Genomic DNA, 20713 nt, shown 5'->3' on the forward strand with positions numbered 1-20713 from the left:
AAGAGAGGTAACCCAGTGCAGCCAGAGAGGGCAAACCTCAGTATCCATGTTCTCAAGTGTCTGCTTGCATGATATTTGCCATTATCCCATTGGCCAAAGCAAGTCACATGTCAAGTTCAGGGTCAGTACTGGAAGGGACTAACCAACAAGTGCAATCATTTTTGCAAATGATCTAAGAATTTGGTATTGGTGGTAGTGGTGGGAAAGATTAGATCTGGGGAATAAAGTAGAAAGAATCAAAAGAGGATTCTAAAATTTCTTAGAGGGTGAAATAGTTCAGCTTATCTATTGAATAAATACTGTATACCAGAAGTTTGCTCTGAATACTAATTAAAATAAAAAAAAGAGTAAGACATTACCCCATTTTCAAGAAACCTGGAGTCTAATGGAGGGGGAAGAGGTATGTGAACTACTTAAAATTGTTGGGATAGAGCTATCTGTTAGACAAGGAGTCAGGGAACATTTTCTGTAAAAGGCGGGTTAGTACATAGTTTTGGCTTTGTGGATCATCCGTATCTGTTGCAATGACGTGTACTTTGCTGTAATAGCATAAAAGACATCATAGATAATATATTAAAAAACGTGGCTGGGTAAAGATTAATGGCGAACCCATTAGGGTGGTTGGAAAGAAAGCCAGGTTTGGAGGGCCAAATGATTTTATGGGGCGATGAACTGAATTTTGAAACAGTTTGGAAACATTCAAATGGAGATGGCTGATATGGGAGGGCATGTGGGGCTATAGACCTGGATCTAGGTAAGGGCTTCAATTTTGGAACTATGAGAGTACAGTAATTAGTAAATGAAGTTAGGAATGAGATGCATTGCATCTGGAGGCAGAATGTGAAGAAGAAAAGGCAAAGAAACCAGGGTAAGGCTTGTATAAAACTTTCAGTTAGGATAAGTAACAATTAGAAGCTTGTCAAAAAAAAAGCATCTGGGAAAGAATCAGAAAGGGGTAGTGTCTGTGAAACAAAGAGAGTTTCAGGAATAAACGGGTGGTCAAGAGAGGTCAAAGGTAGTGAAGAGTGAGACCAGGTCACGGAGATGGCCAGTGAGGGAGACATTGTTCTAAGAATGTCAAACTTAGCCTTTAGGCAAACTCTCCTGTTTTACACACATTCGAAATACCTTCATAATTAGAAACAGTGCAAAGAGACACGCAGCAACATTGCTTACCAGTGAGTGTAAATCTTTTTGCTAAATTTATATTTGTCATTTGTAGAAGAAAAATTAACACCATCTACAATTAGCATGTGTTTTACTCTTTCCAAGGCTTCTTGGTAACTTTTGGAAAAGGAATTTGTTGGGAAATAACAATAGTGAACAAGAAAGCAATACAAAAATGTTGTAAGTATTTGAGGCAAAGCCCTTTTCTAATTTCTAATTAATGTTTTTAAAATCCAAATATGGTTTCCATTATCATATCTGAATTATTTTTAATTAACACATATTAATTGTATATATTAATGATATTTCTACACATGCATATAGCATGCACTGATCAATTCCAGCCTCCCTTTCCCACCCTTCCTCCCTCTTCGCCCTTCTCAATATCTAGTAATCACTATTCTACTTTCAGAGGCTTACCTGAATTTTGAGTTAAAAAAAGAGTAGTTAGGTTCTTTTTTTTTTTTTTTTTTTTTTTGGTGGCACTGGGGATTGAATCCAGGGCTGCTCTATATCTCCAGTCCTTTTTATATTTTATTTTGAGATAGGTTCTTTCTAAGTTGGCCAGAATGACCCCAAACTGGTGATCCTTCTTCCTCAGTCTTCCTAGATGCTGGTGTGCACCACCATATCTTGCCAAGACTTTTAGTTCTTAATATATATTTATTGATTAAATTTAAGCGTTTAATGCAGCGTATATTATGCAGGTCTGTGGAAACGTCTTCTAAGATGACAGAACCAGAGTTTCAAAGTGGTCTCCTCATTATTACATTCAACAACTCAGCCATCTTCCAAGATAACAGTTATTCTTCCAAGGCCTTCTTTTCTTTTTTTTTAAAATTAAATTATTTATTTATTCTAATTTGTTATATATGACAGCAGAATGCAATTCAATTCATGTTACACATATACAGTACAATTTTTCAAGTTTCTGGCTGAACACAAAGTAGATTACACCATTCTATCTACATACATGTACTTAGGGTAACGATGTTCATTTCATTCCACCATCGTTCCTACCCCCATGCCCCCTCCCTTTCCCTCCTTCTCCTTTGCCCTATCTAAAGTTCCTCCATTCCTCCCATGCTCCCCACTCCCCCCGCATCCCCATATGAGTCAGCATCCTCATATCAAAGAAAACATTCGGCCTTTGGTTTTTTGGGATTGCTCACTTCACTTAGGGTAACATTCTCCAACTCCCTCCATTTACTGCAAATGCCATGATTTTGTTCTCTTTTAATGCTGAGTAATATTCCTCTAAGTACTTCTTTTTATCCCCCAGTGGAAAAACTTAGAGATGATGCTGCTGAAGGATGATGGAGAGATTAGCTTTTGCTTACAGGCTTCTGACTTGAATATATTTGGGAAGACATCTGTATGAGTTTGCTAGAGCTGCCATAACAAAATACCACATACTGGGTGGCTGAAACAAAAGAAACTTATTTTTCACAGTTTGTAGGCTACAAGTCCAAGATCTGGGTACCAACAAGTTTGGTTTCTTCTGAGGCCCCTCAGTGGCTTATAGATGGCTATTTTTCTGTGTCCTCACATGGTCTTTTCTCTGTGAGTACACCTATCTGTGTTCTGCAAGTGTCTATGTCCTGATCCCATCTTCTTATAAGGACATCAATCACATTGGATAGGCCCTCATAAAGCCTCATTTTACCTTTTAAAACCTATCTTCAAATATAGTCACATTTTAGGGGCTGGGGTTGTGGCTCGGCGGTAGAGCGCTCGCCTAACATACATGAGGCCTTGAGTTCGATCCTCAGCACCACATAAAAATAAATAAACAAAATAAAGGTATTGTGAATAGCTAAACAATAAAAAATAAAAATAAAAAGATTGCCCATCCAAATATAGTCACATTTTGAGGTAGTGGGGGTTAGGACTTCAACACATGAATTATTGGGACATGATTTAGCCCATGACAACATCTACATTTGCACTCTATGACTTAAATGGCATTTTGCAGATGTATTTACCACACATGATTACAGTTAAGACTCTATAGTTTTGTGCTAATTTGCTATCTTGGGCAAATCATTTGGGTTCAAATAATTAAAAAAAATGATCACAGTTTGTTTTGTGTGCTTGGTAAATGTGTGCACATATATGTGTATATAATATATACACATATATTTTTATAAATGTATATATTTTTATAGAAATCTTTTAAAGTTAATTGAAAGTAAAAATATCATGACATATATCCCTATATATTTCATTTCCTGCATTTCTAAAATATAAGAACATTCTCCTACTTTATTTGCAATTGAATTAAATATTTATTTCTTCTCAAATGTATGTATTCAATTTTGGTGTTTGCTTGAAGTGCTCATGCTTTTGCTTTCTGCTTTCCATCAGGTGTGCATCATATCTACTAGGCTAGAGTCTCATCAACAATTCTAAAGCATTCCGTGGTTGAATGAGAGGAAACGCTGATGTAGGTGGGTCTGGAGGATGTGGTTATGTATCATCACACATCACGCCAGACATTCACTGTGTTGGTGTTAATCATTGCAGGTAAAATTTACTCAGGCTATAGTTTGTGATTTCTGTCTATGTGAGATTTTAATAAAATCATGCCTTGGAGATACTAAGTTTTACAAATCGTTTTTGATAAAATTTAAACTCTTTTATTTTGCACCCTGACCTACTTTCTTCCTTGGAGATGTTCTGGCTGTGTTAGTGTTTTCCTGGAAAATTTATTTATTTTTATCCTTAATGTCACATAAGAACTAACTCAAGGTTCTCAGGGAAGTTCTATCCCATTTCTATCTTTATTTAGAGTCAGTTTGGCAATTACAGAAGCATTGTGTTATTTGCTGTGTCTTAGTCCATTCAGGCTGCTGTAACAAAATACCATAAGTTGGATGGCTTATATACAACAGACATTTATTTCTTGTAGATCTAGAGGCTGTGAAATCATGACCGAGGCACCAGCATAAGTAATCTCTGGGAAAGGCTTATTTCCTGTTTCCTGTTTCATAGAGGGTGACTTCTCACTATAGAAGTTAGAAGGAGCTTCCTTGTAATGGCACTAATCCTATTAACAAGAGACCTGCCCTCTCAACTCTTCCTACACACCCCACTTTCTACCACTATAACCTTGAGGATTAGGAGGGTCAACATATGAATTTGGGGGGCACACAAACATTGAGACCATAGCAGCTTAACATCTGCCCTCCCATCTGAGAATTCTGCAAGGATATTCACTTTCTTCTACCCTGAACTTCACTAAACAAAAAGTTCTCATTGTATTATTTCTCCATCACCATTGCAAATTGAAACCCAATGGTGTATATTTATTATTTGTTGTAAGTAAGGTTCTTTGTGGAGCCTTTTGAATTTAGTCAGACAATGTATATGACAACTTTCACCCTCTCTTGCTGCCAAGTCAAGCCTTCACACCTGCCACTATCTCTGAGCAGGATACCCACCCAATTCCTTTTCAGAAGCATACTCATTCTTTAATCACAAACTATGACTCACCTCACTAGTGGGCTCTTTCCAGACTTGGCCACTAGAATCCATATATACCTCTCACTGTAAGGGACTCATATGCATTCATTCTCTGTCTTCTAGATTACTTAAATGTTGCTTTAATTATATTTAGTTTTTCCCTCTTATTTGGGTTCTATAATAGAAAAGAATACAGCAGACATAATCTCTGGTCCCACAAAATTTAAAAGCTAAAAGAGGGGGACACATATAGCCACCATGCTATCTACTTTAGAATGCAATATTTCCAGAGTATGAACTGGATTTTTTTCTGAATAGTTTATATTTAGCTAATTCAGTTCTTAACAATTATATTTCTAGCCATTTTAAAAAATTCACAATATTCCTGTAAGACAGTTGGGCAGGTATAGGCAAAGCTCATTTTCTTACTGGAATTTCTTTAGAAACTGCATCATAAAGTGAGTCATTATGAGGAAATTCTATTTTTCCCAAAGGGACAATGTTTAATTTGAGGGTCATATATCTTCTTAGAGACTCCCACTTACCTTAAAGCTATTCTAAAATTGGTACAGTAGGAGCTCATTATGGTTTGGTTCTAAAAATGTTTCCCAAAGAGCTCATGTGTTAGCTCATGTAGCAATGTTCAGAGGCAAAATTATTAGATTATGAAAGCTATAACATCATCAGTGGATTAATCCATTTGATGGATTAGTAGTTTGAATGGACCACTACGTGTTCACTGCAGGCAGCTGGGGCATGGTTGAAGGAGGTAGATCACTGGGGGTGTGTTCTTAGACATTATCTTTCCCCTGCCTCCTCACTCTTTCTTTTTGCTTCCTTCTGAGCAGCATTCCTCTACCACATTTTCTACCATGATATTCTCTTCACCATGGGCCCAGAGCAGTGGAATCAACTGACCATGGACTGAAACTGTGAGTCTGAAATAAACTTTTCCTACCTCAAGTTGTTCTTGTCAGATATTTTGGTCACAGTGATAAAAAGTCAACTAACATAGAGTCTAATTTAAAAATCCTGAGAAAGATGCTTTCAGATTTTTTTTTACTGGTAATATGCTTTAAAATAAAGGACCAAGCCAAAAAGCTTTATATTCATCTTTTCTAATATCTTCGATTTATTAAAAGTTACTAATGGAGTTGCTTATACAGATGGATGAAAGCTTGTCATCCTTAAAAGATGCTGGAGCTCTAGACACTTCATTCACAAACATGAACTGTCAGAACTACTCATTCTTCATGGATAATCTATAGATAATCTATAAATATCATTGTTAGGCTATAGGACCAGAATCTTAAAATGGAGTATCATCACAGTAGTGATTCAATGGGAGTACTTCAACATGTACTTATTTGAAGTATGTATACTTAAGCCTATAAAATTAATGTGCATATTAATTATCATCACATGAATATAGGATCTAGATCAGAAATTTTGGAAAATTAATTTTATTTTATTGAACTTCTACTGTGTTCTAGACAGTGAGGTAACAATCCTGATCAACAGATCTGCCCTGATGGAGCTTATATTCTAGTGGGGGAGATAGACGATTGACAACTCAGAATATATACATAATATGATTTTAGTTGGAAATGTAAATCAGAGCAATAAAGGTTTTTATGGAAAGGGGATGAATTTAAAAGAGGTATCTAGACATGTTCCTTTGTAGTTGTGACATTTGAGCAGATGTCTGAATAAAAGAGGATGTAAACTATTCAAAGATCTGGGATAGAGCATTCTAGGAGAAGAATTGGTGCAAAGAAACCCAGCAACACCATTCAACATGTTCAAGGGACAAATGCAGGAAGCACTGATAGAGAAGTATTTTTAAAAAATTTGTTCTCATTATTTATGCATGACAGCAAAATGCATTTAAATTCATTGTACACAAATGGAGCACAACTTTTCATTTCTCTGGTGGTACACAGTGTAGAGTCACACCATTAGTGCGATCATACATGTACCTAGGATAATGATGCCTGTCTCACCCCACCATAGTTGCTACTCCTATACCCCCTTCCCTCCCCTCACTCCTCTCTGTCAAATTCAAAGTTTCTCCATCCTTCCCATTCCCCTCCCTCTTTATGAATCAGCATCCACTTATCAGAGAGAACATTTGCCTTTGGTTTTGGGGGGATTGGCTTATTTCACTTAGCATGATATTCTCCAACTCCATCCATTTACCTGCATATGCCATAATTTTATTCTCTTAATACTGGGTAATAGTTATATATATATATATCTCACAGTTTCTTTATCTATATATGAAATTAAGGGCATCTAGATTGGTTCCACAGTTTAGCCATTGTGAATTGAGTTGCTATAAACATTGATGTGGCTTTGTCACTGTAGTATGCTTATTTTAAGTCCTTTGGGTATAGATGGAGGAGTGGAATAGCTGGGTCAAATGGTGGTTCCATTCCAAGTTTTCTAAGGAATCTCCATACTTCTTTCCAGAGTGGTTTCATCAATTTGCAATCCCACCAGTAATGTATAAGTGTGCATTTTTCCCCACATCCTCGACAACACTTACTGTTGCTTATATTCTTAATAACTGCCATTTTGACTGGCATGAGATGAAATCTTAGACTAGTTTTGACTTACATTTCTCTATTGCTAGAGATTTTCATACATTTGTGGATAGATTGTATATCTTCTTCTGAGAAGTGTCTGTTCAGTTACTTAGCCCATTTGTTAATTGGGTTTTTTTTTTTGGTGTTGAGATTTTTGAGTTCTTTATATATCCTAAAGATTAGTGCCTTATCTGATGTGTGTATGGTAAAAATTTGCTCCCATTTTGTAGGCTCTCTCTTCACCTCAGTGATTGTTTCTTTTGCTAAGAAGAAGCTTTGTACTTTGAATCAATCCCATTTATTGATTCTTGATTTTATTTCTTACTCTGAAGGAGTCTTATTAAGGAAGTTAGGACCTAATATGACATGATGAAGATTTGGGCCTACTTTTTCTTTTATTAGATGCAGGGTCTGTGGTCTAATCCTACGCTCTTGATTCATTTTGAGTTGAGTTTTGTGCATGGTGAGAGATAGGAGTTTAATTTCATTTTGCTGCACATTTTCCAGTTTTCCCAGCACCATTTGTTGAAGAGGCTGTCTTTTCGCCAATGTATGTTTTTAGTGCCTTTGTCTGAAATAACTGTATTTAGGTGGATTTGTCTCTGTTTCTTCTATTCTGTACCATTGGTCTACATGTCTATTTTGGTGCCAGTACCATACCATTTTTGTTACTATAGCGGACAGAGCACTATTTATAAAGGAGAGAGAAGTGAAGCAGAGAGGAACCAGGTCATAAAGAGCAATGCAGACTGGGTGTGGGTCTGAATTCTCCAAGAATCAAATGTAAAAATGGGATTAAACATGGAAGGGTTTTATTCAGTGGATACCTGGGTGGGAGAAAATGAGGAGGGTCCAGTGCAGGTTGGGAGAGGCCTGAGACTGTGATACTATGATGCAAATTGACCTTGGGCAAAGAAGAGAAGGAGGAAATGTGGCTGGAAGTGTCCTAGACTGCTGTGTGGTAGAAGGAGGGTTCATCAAGGTCATTGACGAGTCCTTGAGCCCAAGATGGCCATCAGAGGAGTCTTGTGTTTCCCAGGAGTGAGTCTTCTTTATTGTCAGTCACTGGCTGGGGACAACTGGTAGGAAAGGTGTCCTAATGCAAAACAGTGATGAATTTCAGAGTGTAGAAGCAAGGACTTTCAATCAATTATGCGCTCTGTGACTGGAGATCTGTGTGTGTGTGTTCCATGGCAGGCACAGCATGGCTGAGAATTTGTATGTATTGTCAATTGAAGGAAGTCATTGGAAGGTTTTGAATAAGGGAGAAAGGTGGTCTGATTTACTTACAAAAATGTCACTCCAACTCCTCCACGAATAACAGACTTTTGGGGTATAGCAGGATATCACATGAATCTAAGTTGAAAGGTAAAGACTTTTGACTAGAGTAGTTGCTACAGAAATTAGGAGATGGAGTAAGGTTCTGGAAGATTTTGGAGACAGAGCTAAGAGTCTGCCAATGGATTGAATGCTGGTAGTGAAGAGTTAAGTATGACGTTGGAGTGTTGGGATTGAGCAATTGAATGATACTATCTTTTCTCATTCGCTGAGATAGCAGTCGGGGAGGCTGGGGTTAAATCAGGGACTCGGTTGTATGTATGCTAGGTTTGAAATACCCAGTAGATACTGGGTATTTATGGAGCTATCTGGATGTGTGAGTGAATGAACACTGGAGAAATTTCCAGGGTAGAGATGTAGTAGAGAAGAGAGACAAAACTGAGGGCAGACCCTTGGGAACTAACTCTTACAGGTGAGGAACAGAAAGAGGGCAAAACAGTAGCTAACTGATGTGGAAGAACTGGAAGTTGTGGTGTCCCAGAGAAAACGGGAGGAAAGTGTTTTAAGAAAGAAGCGATCAACTATGTCACGACGTGCTGCGGAGAAATTGATGAGGACTCTAAACAGACTGACTTTTGGATTAGGCAAGATGTAGGTCTCGATGATCATGACAAGGGTGGGTTTATCAGAACAGTAGGAGAAAAGGCAGATGGATGGAGAACAGGCGGTGAGCAAGTACAGACAGAGAGCAGAGACAGTTGTTTGGAGGAAATTGTGATAAAGGGAGCAGAGAAGGCAGTAGTGTTAGCATGTTTCTATTTCTGTGAGAATGATTCAGAGTAGAAGGGAAGTTGGATATGCAGAAGAAGGGGCTCCTATTGCAGGAGCTAATCTTTGAGTAGCCTTCTGGAAAAGGGCTTCAGAGCATAAGTGGATGAGCTGACCTTACCTAAGAACAGGGTGAGATGGTTCATTGAACAGGAGGAAAGCTCAAATGTAGAGGCGCTGACACATAAATGCTGGTAGAACAAAGAGGAAAATATTTTCAGATTCAAATTGAAGTAAGAAGTAAAACCACTAGATCAAAGTGAGGATTGGGGCTGATCTGATAGAGGTTTGAGAAAAGAGGGTAAAATAATAATCTCCAGTCCTAGACTTTCAGAGAGTGGGAAATCTTTTGACGAGGAGATAATGTGAAAAGGCCACATTGCTCCCTTTTGTGAGTATGTGTGTCCACTGTAGATGTCTAGAATGAAGTAAGACCTCGCAGTGCTTCTCAACATAGAGGGTCCATCTGAGATGGTCGTTAGCAATATTGGCAAGAGGCCATCCAAGGACACTGTTGGGTGCTCTTCTTTTTCTGTTGTTCACAGCTGTGGTTCTCAACTGGAGGCAATTTGTCACAGGACAGAACATCTGACAATGACCAGGGACATTTTTGTTTGCCACAACTCTGAAGTGGGAGGACAGTTCTACTCACATTAGAGGCTAAAGATCTGTGTGGTAGATTCTTTAGGCAACCATAGCACAGTAAAGAATTTGGATTTACTGTTAAATTGATGGGAAGTCATTGGAAGGCTTTGAAGAAGGGAGAAACATGATCTGATTTACTGATAAAAGTCAGGCCAGGGATATTGCTAAATATCATACAATGCACAGGATCATCCTCCACAACTAAGAATCAGGTGCCCCCCAAATTTCCATAGCATCTAGATGAGAAATCCTGGTCTACAAGTTCATAGTGCAAGAATTTTCTCAGATATTAATACTAGGTCAAAATTCACGGGTGCCTAAAGGAAAGAGCTAACTGTGTCCCATTATTTAAAAAAAACAAAACAAAACAAAACAAAAATCCATAAGTGCTTTATTAGTGTTTAATGTATACATCATGTTATCAGAGATTACATCCATTTAGTCTGTATGAATATTCCACAGGACACTTAAAGTGTTCTTGAATTGCATGAGCTCATCCACCTCCAGCTTCTAGTGGCCCCTTAAGATCAGCTGATCCCAATGCCATGGGGATGCAAGGATTAGGAAGATCCACTATTTCCTTGGTTCATGTATGTCCTTCACCTTTGTGGTCATAGAACACATTCTGGAGTTGTGTGTGTGTGTGTGTGTGTATGTGTGTTTATCTACATATAAGTCTCTGTCTATATCTGTATCTGTGAATCTGTATTTTTTAAAATTAATTAATTTATTTTAATTAGGTATATATGACAGCAGAATGAATTTTGATTCATTATACACGATTGCAGCACAACTTTACATTTCTCTGGTTGTACATGATGTAGTGTTGTACCATATGTGCATGCACCTAGGGTAATGATGTCCATTTCATCCTACCATCTTTCCTGCTCCCACGCATCCTCCCTAGTGAATCTTATTTTAAATATGGATTTCATGTTTTAATTAGCATGCCTTTATATTTCACTTTGGTATTGACATCATCATTCTTCTTCTTATTAACAATTATCAATTGTTAGGCTCTTGTTTTGTCATATTTATTATTACAAGTAAATTTTAGAATCACTTTTTCAAGTTCCACTGAAAATACCTTGGATTTTCTTAAGAATTTCATTGAGTATCACCTTAGCAAAAATCGATATCTCAACCAATGGAATCTGTCTGGACACAAAGGAATAATGTATTTTGGTATTTATTCACAGTTTTACAGAAGAGTTTTATGCAGTTTCTTCTTTCTTGTTTGATCATTCTTAAATACATGTATATAAAAAGCTTTCATTATTGTTATTAAATATGATCTTTTATTACATTTGGTGGATTATTATTGCTGATTTTTAGTAATGCCATTATTCTGGTATACTTGTCTGATATCTTAATCCTTCAGGAAACTCTTTGTCCCTTTGGTGCTGGCGATGGAACCCAGGGCCACATGCATCCTAGGCAAAAGCTCTACCACTGTGTTAATATATTCCTGGGCCCCTGGAAATTCTTTTATTAGATCTTGTAATTGTCAAGTGGTATCTTGAGCGGTCAGTCTGCTCCCTTTTGTGAGTATGTGTGTCCATTGTAGATGTCTAGAATGAAATAATACCTTGCTGTGCTTCTCTTTTGTGGCCTCTTTTAGGAATTCTGCCTAGTTAGGTCCTCTGGAGGAACTACTTCAGCCAAAAGATATCCACAGTCATGCAGAGAAGAGATGCAGCCGCTTCAGCCATTCTGCAGGTATTTCTTAATTTATGATCGCGATGATCTCATAGTTTTTTCTGCTTCTCCTATTTGTGGCTCCAGAGCCTGCAGTTTCTCTCTGATGGAGTCCTTAGAGAGAGTGACTTTTGGGGAGATAGCTTTCCCACACCAATTGTGTCTGGAAGTTTTCTCTGGTTTGGCTTTTCTATCGGTCTGATCCCATCTGCTTTTTATTTCCTTAAAATTTCTTGTCTACTGATTATACTTTTCCTTGTTTCCAGTGCTGTTAGGGATTTTTTTCTTCAAAAAGACCTTTTTCATATCTTCCTATGGGATTTGGGAAGGAATGAGATGCAAGCATATGTGTCTCATCTGTCACCTTGACCTGAAAGCATTCTGAGCTCTGGTAAAGTAGCGGTCATTGCTGTTGCTTTATTACACTAGGGCTTGATCTCTTTTCTATCAAACATAAGCTACATAAGCTTTTTCTTCTACTGTTGATGAGTTAGTAATTAGAGATTGTTTTTTGTTGTTTGATATGTACTTTGAATGCAGTATTGGCTAGAGATATTTCTTTGCATCATTTCTAAATCGTTAGACTCCATATTATGTCAGAAGCATGGACTTTGGTAGCCTATTTGGAAGGCCAGTCTGGAATGCAATCCCTAGGTAAACTAACAAAGGATTGATTTGTAAGCCCTCAGAAACAGGGATAGCCTGAGGAACCTACTGTCTTCGGCTTAGATCCCTAAATGGGACATTAAGTGATGTTATAAAAGGACCATGGGGCTTGGAATTTGGAGTCCATACCTCAGATATTGCCACTGGCACTTACTAGCTGTGTGATCTTGAGCAAGTTCTTTAACATTTTGGAACTTCAGTTTTCTTATCTGAAAAATAGCAATGATTGCCTTTCTCAGAGGATTCTTGTGACAATCAGATGAGAGAACTGAATGTTCAGGTCCTTTAAGAAACTGAAGGGAGGTAAAAGGTTTGTATTAAACATTCTCATCCCTTACCAATGATGATTTTCAAAAATTATATTTTAAAAATCTCAAGAATCTCTGATTCTCTTAGACATGATTCCTTGAATCCAAATATTTATTATAAAGGAGACTTTAAATGTGAGAAAAAGACAAATGCAGAATAAGTGTTTTGTTTAATAAAATGGAACAATTTATTAGATCTGATGAAAAGTAAAGGTTTGTTTTCATTAGTGCTTCAAAATTATGCTTCCCAAAAGGAACCAATTTGGAGATGTTTTCATAAAAACATCTGGATAGTGGGCTAGACATGTTTAGAATGTGCCCCATCTGAGAATACTTAATTTTTATTCTGGCTGGGTGATCCTCTTCTCTAGATTAAATGTTTGGAACTTCACCTTGTTCTTTACGACAACCTAGTGTCACCTGAACAGTCAGTTCTTTCAATTAGAATGCTTAACTGGGCAGTCTATGTGAGTCAGTTTTCAATTTAAGAATTCTGCCAGGCAGGGAATTGTAAAAGAAAAAAAAATTGAAGTCAGACCATGAAAACTCAGAATTTATTTGTGCCTGGCTAATTTGCCAGGGAAAATAACCGTGGGGTATATTTTTTTGTAGAAGAAAATTAAGCATTCTAATGGATCGGGATTAAGCTTTTGGAAAAAGAAAAAGATTCATTAAACAAAAAAAAAAAAAAAAAAAAAGAAAAAGAAAAAAAATTCCTTTCCCAAGCTTCCCTTGACCTGAAGTTATGGAAACAGAATACTCCAAAGAACAAAAAGTGTTGAAAGTTTGTTTGTGGTGCTTTGAGGGGAATGGCATTCCAAAAAAAGTGGAACAGAATAACACCCTCACTGGAAAGCCCAAGACTCTGTCCTGTTTTCCAGTGGCTAAAACTCTAGATGCTTAAAAAGTGATTCTTAAAATTTAAATATGTGGGCTGGGGATGTGGCTCAAGCGGTAGCGCACTCGCCTGGCATGCGTGTGGCCCGGGTTCGATCCTCAGCACCACATACAAAGATGTTGTGTCCGCCGATAACTAAAAAATAAATATTAAAAAAAAATTCTCTCTCCCTCTCTCCCTCTCTCTTTAAAAAAAAATTTAAATATGCTTCCTAAATTTATCAAATTTCTTTGGATGATAGATGGTGCACATTTAAATGTAGAATATAACTGGTTAACATGTGAGTTAAGTTAAAACAACACTTTTTTTGAACATTTTTTTGGGGGGTGATGCTTTCAATATATTGGGAGAATATTTTGTTTTTAAAAAGAATAGAGATGGAAGGGTTTCTTTTTTTAATTGACTATTTGGAAATAATGCAATTGTGTTCCTTCACTTCACTTTCCCTTCCAACTATAGCTCTATGCCTGCGGTCACCTTCACAAAAATTCTTAAAAGAATTGTCTATATTCACTGTGTTCAATTTCTCTTTTTCATTCTCTCTTGAATCTACTTAATGTGAACTGGTCCCGACTGATTTGGTCATGTTGTGACCGTTAGATTCCTTTGGGCAGATAATGGTAGCCACCAAGAGGGGTCAAGATGGCATTTCGTCAGCACCTCATTGCCAGCAAGTCTTAGGGCAAAGTGGAAATGTGTAAATTCTATTTAAAGCAAGCAGGCACAAAAATGGTATAAACCCCAAATATTTGTCTTTCAGGTGTTCTGGCCATGGGTTATTTGAGAATGTCATTAAGGCAAACATGACAATATTCTAGAGGTATCATCCAGATGATCCAAATCCGTGAAATCAAAGCTGGATACAGGCCAGTTAGAGGTACTGGGCTGCCATTCTGAAGTGCAGACTGTAGGACACACAGATTTTTATACTCTTCTTCAAAAGTAAGTGGGGGCAAAATAGTTTAGGCAATACACAATACCACAACCATCACTAACTTCACCTGTGAAAACCCAAACACACATAATGATTCTAAGCAAGATCTGTTATTAACCAGAGATTTAAAAGAAATAAAACTGCAATGATTTCAGTATCTTCATTATATTGAAATGAACAATATCTTTCAATGTACAAAGCATCACTAACTTCATGAAAGTTTGTAGTTTTAACTATAACAGAATTTCCTGGAAGACTTGCTAAAAGATTGCTGAGTCCCCGACTCCAAGTTTCTGATTTAGTAGGAATGGGTGGGGCCTGAAAATTTTCATTTTTTAACACATTCCCAAGTAATACTGTTTCCTGTCTGTGATCACTCCTTCAGAACTGTTGATATGATGCTTATAAGTCAATTCAAGTTCAGTATTTCTCCTTGAGTTGATTTTAATAAATTTAGAAAATGATATATTTCACCTCTGAATTTTCTTAGTTTTTAATTATGACATTAAATGCCTAGTTAAGTATTATTTTATCTATGTCATGCAGAACTGATATGTAGGTTTTTGTCAGCATTCAGTTATAAGTATTATATAATTTCCAATATGATTTTTATCTGCACCATAAATTATTTAAAACTTTTTTTTTTTTTTAAGTTTCTAATTTTACTTATGTAAGAAGGAGCATCACTAAGTTGCTGAGGTCGGCCTCCAACTTGCTATCCTCCTACCTTGGCCTCCTGTATAGGTGAATTACAGGCACATAACAGCCATGCCCAGCTTCTCCTTTTTTCCTTTTTTCTTTTATAGACTTCTTGTTGATTTCTAATTTTGCTGTTTTGCTGTCAGAAAGTACTATCTGGATAATATCATTTCTTTAGTGTCGGATGAAACTTCCTTTGTGGTACAGGGTGTGGTGAAGTAATAAGATTCTGATGGGATCCTGGAAACAATTTCAGGTCCAGATATCCTCCTCTTAATCCTCCCCTGTGCTTGCTAGCAATTCTAGACCAGTGGTTCTCAAATTTAAGTATGTGTTACCTCCAGGCTGGAGACATGTCAACACCACATCTCTGGGCCCATCACCAAGAGTTTTGCGTTCAGCAGGTCAGGTGCAATTCAGGAATTTTGTTTTCAGCTGATGCTAACCTACTGGTCTGGGGATCACACTTGCAGAATTTCTGCTCTAAACCATAACGTCTCCTCTATTTCTCAAGATTTTTGGGGGGTCTAATATGCCAGTCTTGTCTTGGCAACCCATTTCTGCTATTTTGTGTCCCTGACACCTCCACATGTTTGTTGGGGTTATTTCTTCCAAGAACTCTGCTCTGTTCTGCAATCTGACTTTCACTTCTGATTATTCTATTTTCTTTTTCCAGAGTTTGAGCGGTAGCTCTACAGATCATCTTGTCCTGGGTCAGTAATTTTTAACCCTCATTTTACAGTCGAAAGACTCATGGGGGTTTTTAAGCATATGCACTCATGAACTTCTCCTAGAGATCCTAGATCACGCTTGTCACATGTGAAATTTAAATGCTTCATAGTTTATTCTAATGTGTAGTCAGGATCAAGATCTATTGACTGTGGGCTAGAACTCAATGGCTGAGATATGATGCTTATTTTTGTACTCTTTCTCATTTACCTCTTCCTTCCCCAAATCACTTGTTCAAGGCTTTATGTTTGCAAATTTGCCTTATCACCAAAGTCTGCAAACTAGTTCTCCAAGCCATTTGAATCCATCTTATTGCCAGATTAATCTTCTCAAATGTCACTTTGATTATCTAGTTCTTGTTACAAGTTTCAGTGGACATTTTTTTTTTTTTATCATGGTGGTTACTAATAAGATAAACCATCCAATCTTTCAATCTCTATTTCCCCACTCCAGGCGAACTGTGGTTTATCTCACCAGTTTGCTTTTGCTTATACCCTTCCCCACCAGTTGGTAGAATCTTTTCCAGCCTTGGAAACATAAATCAAATCTTATTTTTTTCCATGATAATTGAACCCAGGTGTGCTTTACCACTAAGTTACATCCCCATTCCTTTCTGATTTTTATTCTGAGACAGGGTCTTGCTAAATTTCTAAGGCTGGCCTCAAACTTGCGATCCTCCTTCCTAAGCCTCCTGAATTGCTGGGATTACTGGCATGTGCCACCCTGCCTGGCTCAAATCTTACTCCTTTTGGGGATCTCCTTTAGGTCCATACTCTGAAGCCAGATGTCTGGATTCAAATCTGTTACTTTCTGTGTGACCCTGGACAAGTTAATTTAACCTTTCTGAGTTTCAATATCCTCATCTGATAATTAGGAGAATATTACCTATCTTGTAGGTTGTTGTGAAAGTTAAATTATATAAATGCTATAAACTTAATTATAGCACATGATAAGCTCTTTACACATGTTAAGCATAATGTGGTAATGGCGATGATGACAATGAAGCTGTACGTCTTCCCTGACGATCTTATAGCCTTCTTAGCTCAGCACTTGTTAACTAAATTACGCATCTAGTAATCTATTCATTAAGGAAGGCAGAATGATGTCTTTTCTTGTAATTATCTTTTAAACCATTTGAGTATTATGTCCTTATTTAGATGTCAAACTTCTTATATGTCTGGCACTTAAAGATGATTCAAAAGGCCTAAAAACACCTACGTAGTGTTTGTGGATTTAAGTGAGACTGACAGTGGTCACTAAATGAAAAGTTGAGAAATCAGCTTATAAAGTAGAACAGAGTACTCTGACATTTTCCTAAGATGACCTGAGTAGATGTAGTTGCATATGCTGATGAAAAAAATAAACACAACCAAAATCCAATTCTAAGTATTATTTTTAGTGTTTTGGACTTTGTGATAATGAAAGAAAGAAATGAAACATGTTCTTACACTCTACAAATAAACACATTCAACAATATGCCTCATTGGCGGGAACACATAATTTCCTCAAGGGGAAAAAATAAATCTTTTCTTTGAGAAATTCTTTCCAGTTACAATTAAAAAAATATCAATCAGTTTACAGGGCATAGAAAAGGATTTCTGTGATTGCAGCTGCTAGGATTTGGCTCTAATCAGGGAAAAGGTATCAAGAATCCATGGCTGCTAAGAACTAATGATTCTGGTACTAATTGACATGTCTGGGCTAAACTGTCTTTAGAGGCAGTGGTTAAAGTAACAAAGAGGTAATAATTATTTACTCCCCCAAACTACATGCCCAGTCTTGGCAGTCTAATAATGAATCAAGTATTCAATAGATTCTTTGAATTTAACTAGAATATGAAACACTATCCATTAAATGTAGGAGGAAGTCTTTAAATGACTAGGCCCCAAACAAGTAAGAAAGTCAGGTGATAAGTTTTGGGAAATTTAGGCCAGCCCAGCTAAGGCTCATCCTCTATAGTCATAAATAAATTAATGTCAGACAAACAACCTTGTTTGACATTAATTTTCTTTTCTAAAGTGAGCATAAGCTTTGTCCAGAGAAAAGACCTATTGACAACTTGCAGAATGACCTTGAGCTTGTACCACTTGAGCTGCAGTTTCACCATCTGCAAAATTGGAGTTGAATTCAATAATCTTGAAGGGGCACTTTGAGTCGAAGACTTCCAATGGTCCTGGGCTCTCTCCTCTAGCTCATTAGACTCTGTGGTTCTTTTCAGGCTCCCCAAAAGGCATTTCTTTCCCTTCTTTCTTCCTTCTGTCCTTCCTTCCTTCTTTCCTCTTTTTCTCCCTCCCTTCCTTCCTTTAGATCTTCATTTAATTTGCATGAAAGCACACACAGGTGAACATGCGCTCTGAGCACCTACCCTGTAACTTTGTCTTTGATTTCTTACCCTTTATCAGAAAGAAGGTAGTGGTTTCTGTGTGTGGACCCTTTACTTATCCTCCTTCTCTCCCTTCCTCTCTCCTTCCTTTTCTTCTCATCTCTCTCCTTCCTCCAGTGCTTTCTAAATGTGCCAATAATCTTTCTTGCGGATGGCACCATGTTAGATATTGTTCACATCATTCCATTTAATTCTCCTTGTAATTCTGTTATCTTATGAGTGAAGATCTGAGTCTGCAAGTTTTGTGGCTTGTCCCCTGTCACAGAACCAGGGGTTGGTGAAAAGGGGCTCACACTCAAGTGAGTGACATCCAGTACTGTGTTTTGCTATGTAAGTGGCTGCTTTTGTCTTTCTTGGTTTTCTCTATTTTGGTACCAAATCAACTATAGGATCCTTTTCCTATACAGTTCATTTGGCTGTGGCAGCAATAGTCACAAGTCCTTAAACCCTTCAGAGGATAGCATTGCTTCTGTTCTCACTATATATATATATATATATATATATATATATATATATATATATATATATATATATATTCCAGAATTGTGCATCTTTTCTTCAACCCTAGTTGACCCCTTGGGTTTCTAGAATTCCTGTAGTTTCTCAATAAGTAGTTGTTTTCTATTTGTCCTTTTTTTTTTTTTTTTGGTATTAGGAATTGAATCCAAAGGCACTTTATCATTGAGCCACGTCCCCAGAACTTTTTATTTCTTATTTTGAGACAGGTCTGTCTAAGTATCTTAGGGAGACACATAAAAATTACTGAGGCTGGCCTCTAGCTTGAGATCCTCCTGCTTCAGCCTCCTTGAGTCACTGAGATTACAGGCATGCACCACCACACATGGCCTTCTATTTGTTCTTGAGTTCAACATTTAAGCAGAATTTTTAGCAAAATCAATCATTTCTTCCTCAAATGCACCTTTCCCCTGAAAGTCTGCTCATGTTTTTTCCTGAGTCCTTCCTCAGCATCTGGTGGCCTCCTTTCACAGATACCTGCATCCCTGTTTGCCCTTGGCATAAGCCTCTATCTTCCTCTCCTAACCTTTCCCATGGCCTCCTCCCATGTGCCAGTGTCACACTGGGCAGGCGCACTTTTCTCTATCATTTCACAGAAGAAGAATAAACCCATCCTTTACTTCTGACATTAAAATGGAAACAAGCCCCTGGCCCTCCCAAAAGCTTTGAACTATAGTAAAATATGAGAAGTACCTTAAAATCCCATTGACACCATTGTTCTTTTTGAACACTTGGTGACAGTTCTGTATACCCATTAATGGATCTGAAAATGAAAACCAGTTCTATTGGATGCCACCATGGACTGGCATCTATCTTTGTTTAAAATGGTAATGTTTGGGTGGGGCATGTAGCTCAATGGTAGAGCACTTGCCTAGTTCTAGCATGCTTAAGGTCTTGGGTTCAATCCTCAGCACTGCAGAAGAAAAAAATAAATAAAAGTAATATTTGCTTATGAATACACTTCAGTAATACTGTCACACTTTGTCCATGTTCCTTATGTTTTTCTGCAACTGCACAATGGTAGCATCACCAGCATACATATTAACCTCTCTTACATAAGGGTTGAACAGTAAATTTGTCAAGATAAAATATTTGCAATCATTAAGAAATCCAAATGCAAGCAACTCCTTCCACAGGACCTCGACTGTTATCAATTATTGTTTAATCCGGTGATGAATGCTTTTTGGAAGTTACTACCAGAAACAAAGATTTTCTCCCTGGAAGCATCTGTATTTTTTTTTTTTTCCATTGGCGTTATATAACTCACTGTTTTCCTTTGGTCTTAGCTGCCAAGAAGCTTGAGGCCAAACGTGGAGCTCAGTGACAGTAACCGTATTATGCTTTGTGGTCAGAATATTTGTTTCTTTCTTCTTTTCTGGTTTTAATTTCCATTTCAACACTATTATTTTATACCTGACATTAACAGCAAACTATATCAAATTCTTTCTCTTTAAGTATGCAAGTAGAAGTAAGAAATAGATAAAAATGGATTTACTCTCTAGATAAAATACAATTCACTTTTGTTTTTGTTTTTGTTTTTAGAGTCAAAAAACTTACTTCTAAGTTCTACTTGTCAGGCACTAATTTGGGACTTCATTTAACTTTACCTTAAGACACGTGTGCACATGCTTTATATATCAGTAACTAAGTCTTTAATTTCCTACCTTTTATCAGAAAGGAGATAGTGGTTTTTCTATTAGGTTCCCTTAATTATCCTTGGCCTCTGACCTTCCAAATGGCTTTCTTCAGAATCAAAGGGCCCAACTCTTTTTTGCTTCACTTTCTGATGGTTAACATCTGAGGGTAGCAGGATAGGGGTGAGTGAGGACAAGGTGCCCCTTTACATAATTTCCCTCATCTGTCTTTTCCGACCAGCCTGGAGGTAAATATCATAGCAAACTAATCACTTAT

The 20713-nt window shown here is 37.3% G+C and overlaps 1 long non-coding RNA gene across 6 annotated transcripts in view; it reads left to right on the forward strand.

Moving 5' to 3' along the window:
* LOC124102550 (uncharacterized) overlaps positions 1-20713 on the forward strand; it is a 77852-nt gene that overhangs the window by 13354 nt on the left and 43785 nt on the right. For 4 of the 6 annotated variants that reach the window (XR_009228177.1, XR_006854895.2, XR_009228176.1 and 1 more), the window contains exons 2-4: positions 3535-3693; positions 5481-5564; positions 11593-11690. This is a non-coding gene — a long non-coding RNA (uncharacterized LOC124102550). The remainder of the gene's footprint in view (positions 1-3534; positions 3694-5480; positions 5565-11592; positions 11691-20713) is intronic. The other 2 variants (XR_009228178.1, XR_009228175.1) reach the window with 1 other exon arrangement.

The sequence above is a fragment of the Marmota monax genome, unplaced genomic scaffold (genome assembly GCF_021218885.2).
Source record: "Marmota monax isolate L192 unplaced genomic scaffold, Marmota_monax_Labrador192_F-V1.1 WCK01_AAM20220418_F8-fsc00002, whole genome shotgun sequence".
Classification (NCBI taxonomy): Eukaryota; Metazoa; Chordata; class Mammalia; order Rodentia; family Sciuridae; genus Marmota; species Marmota monax.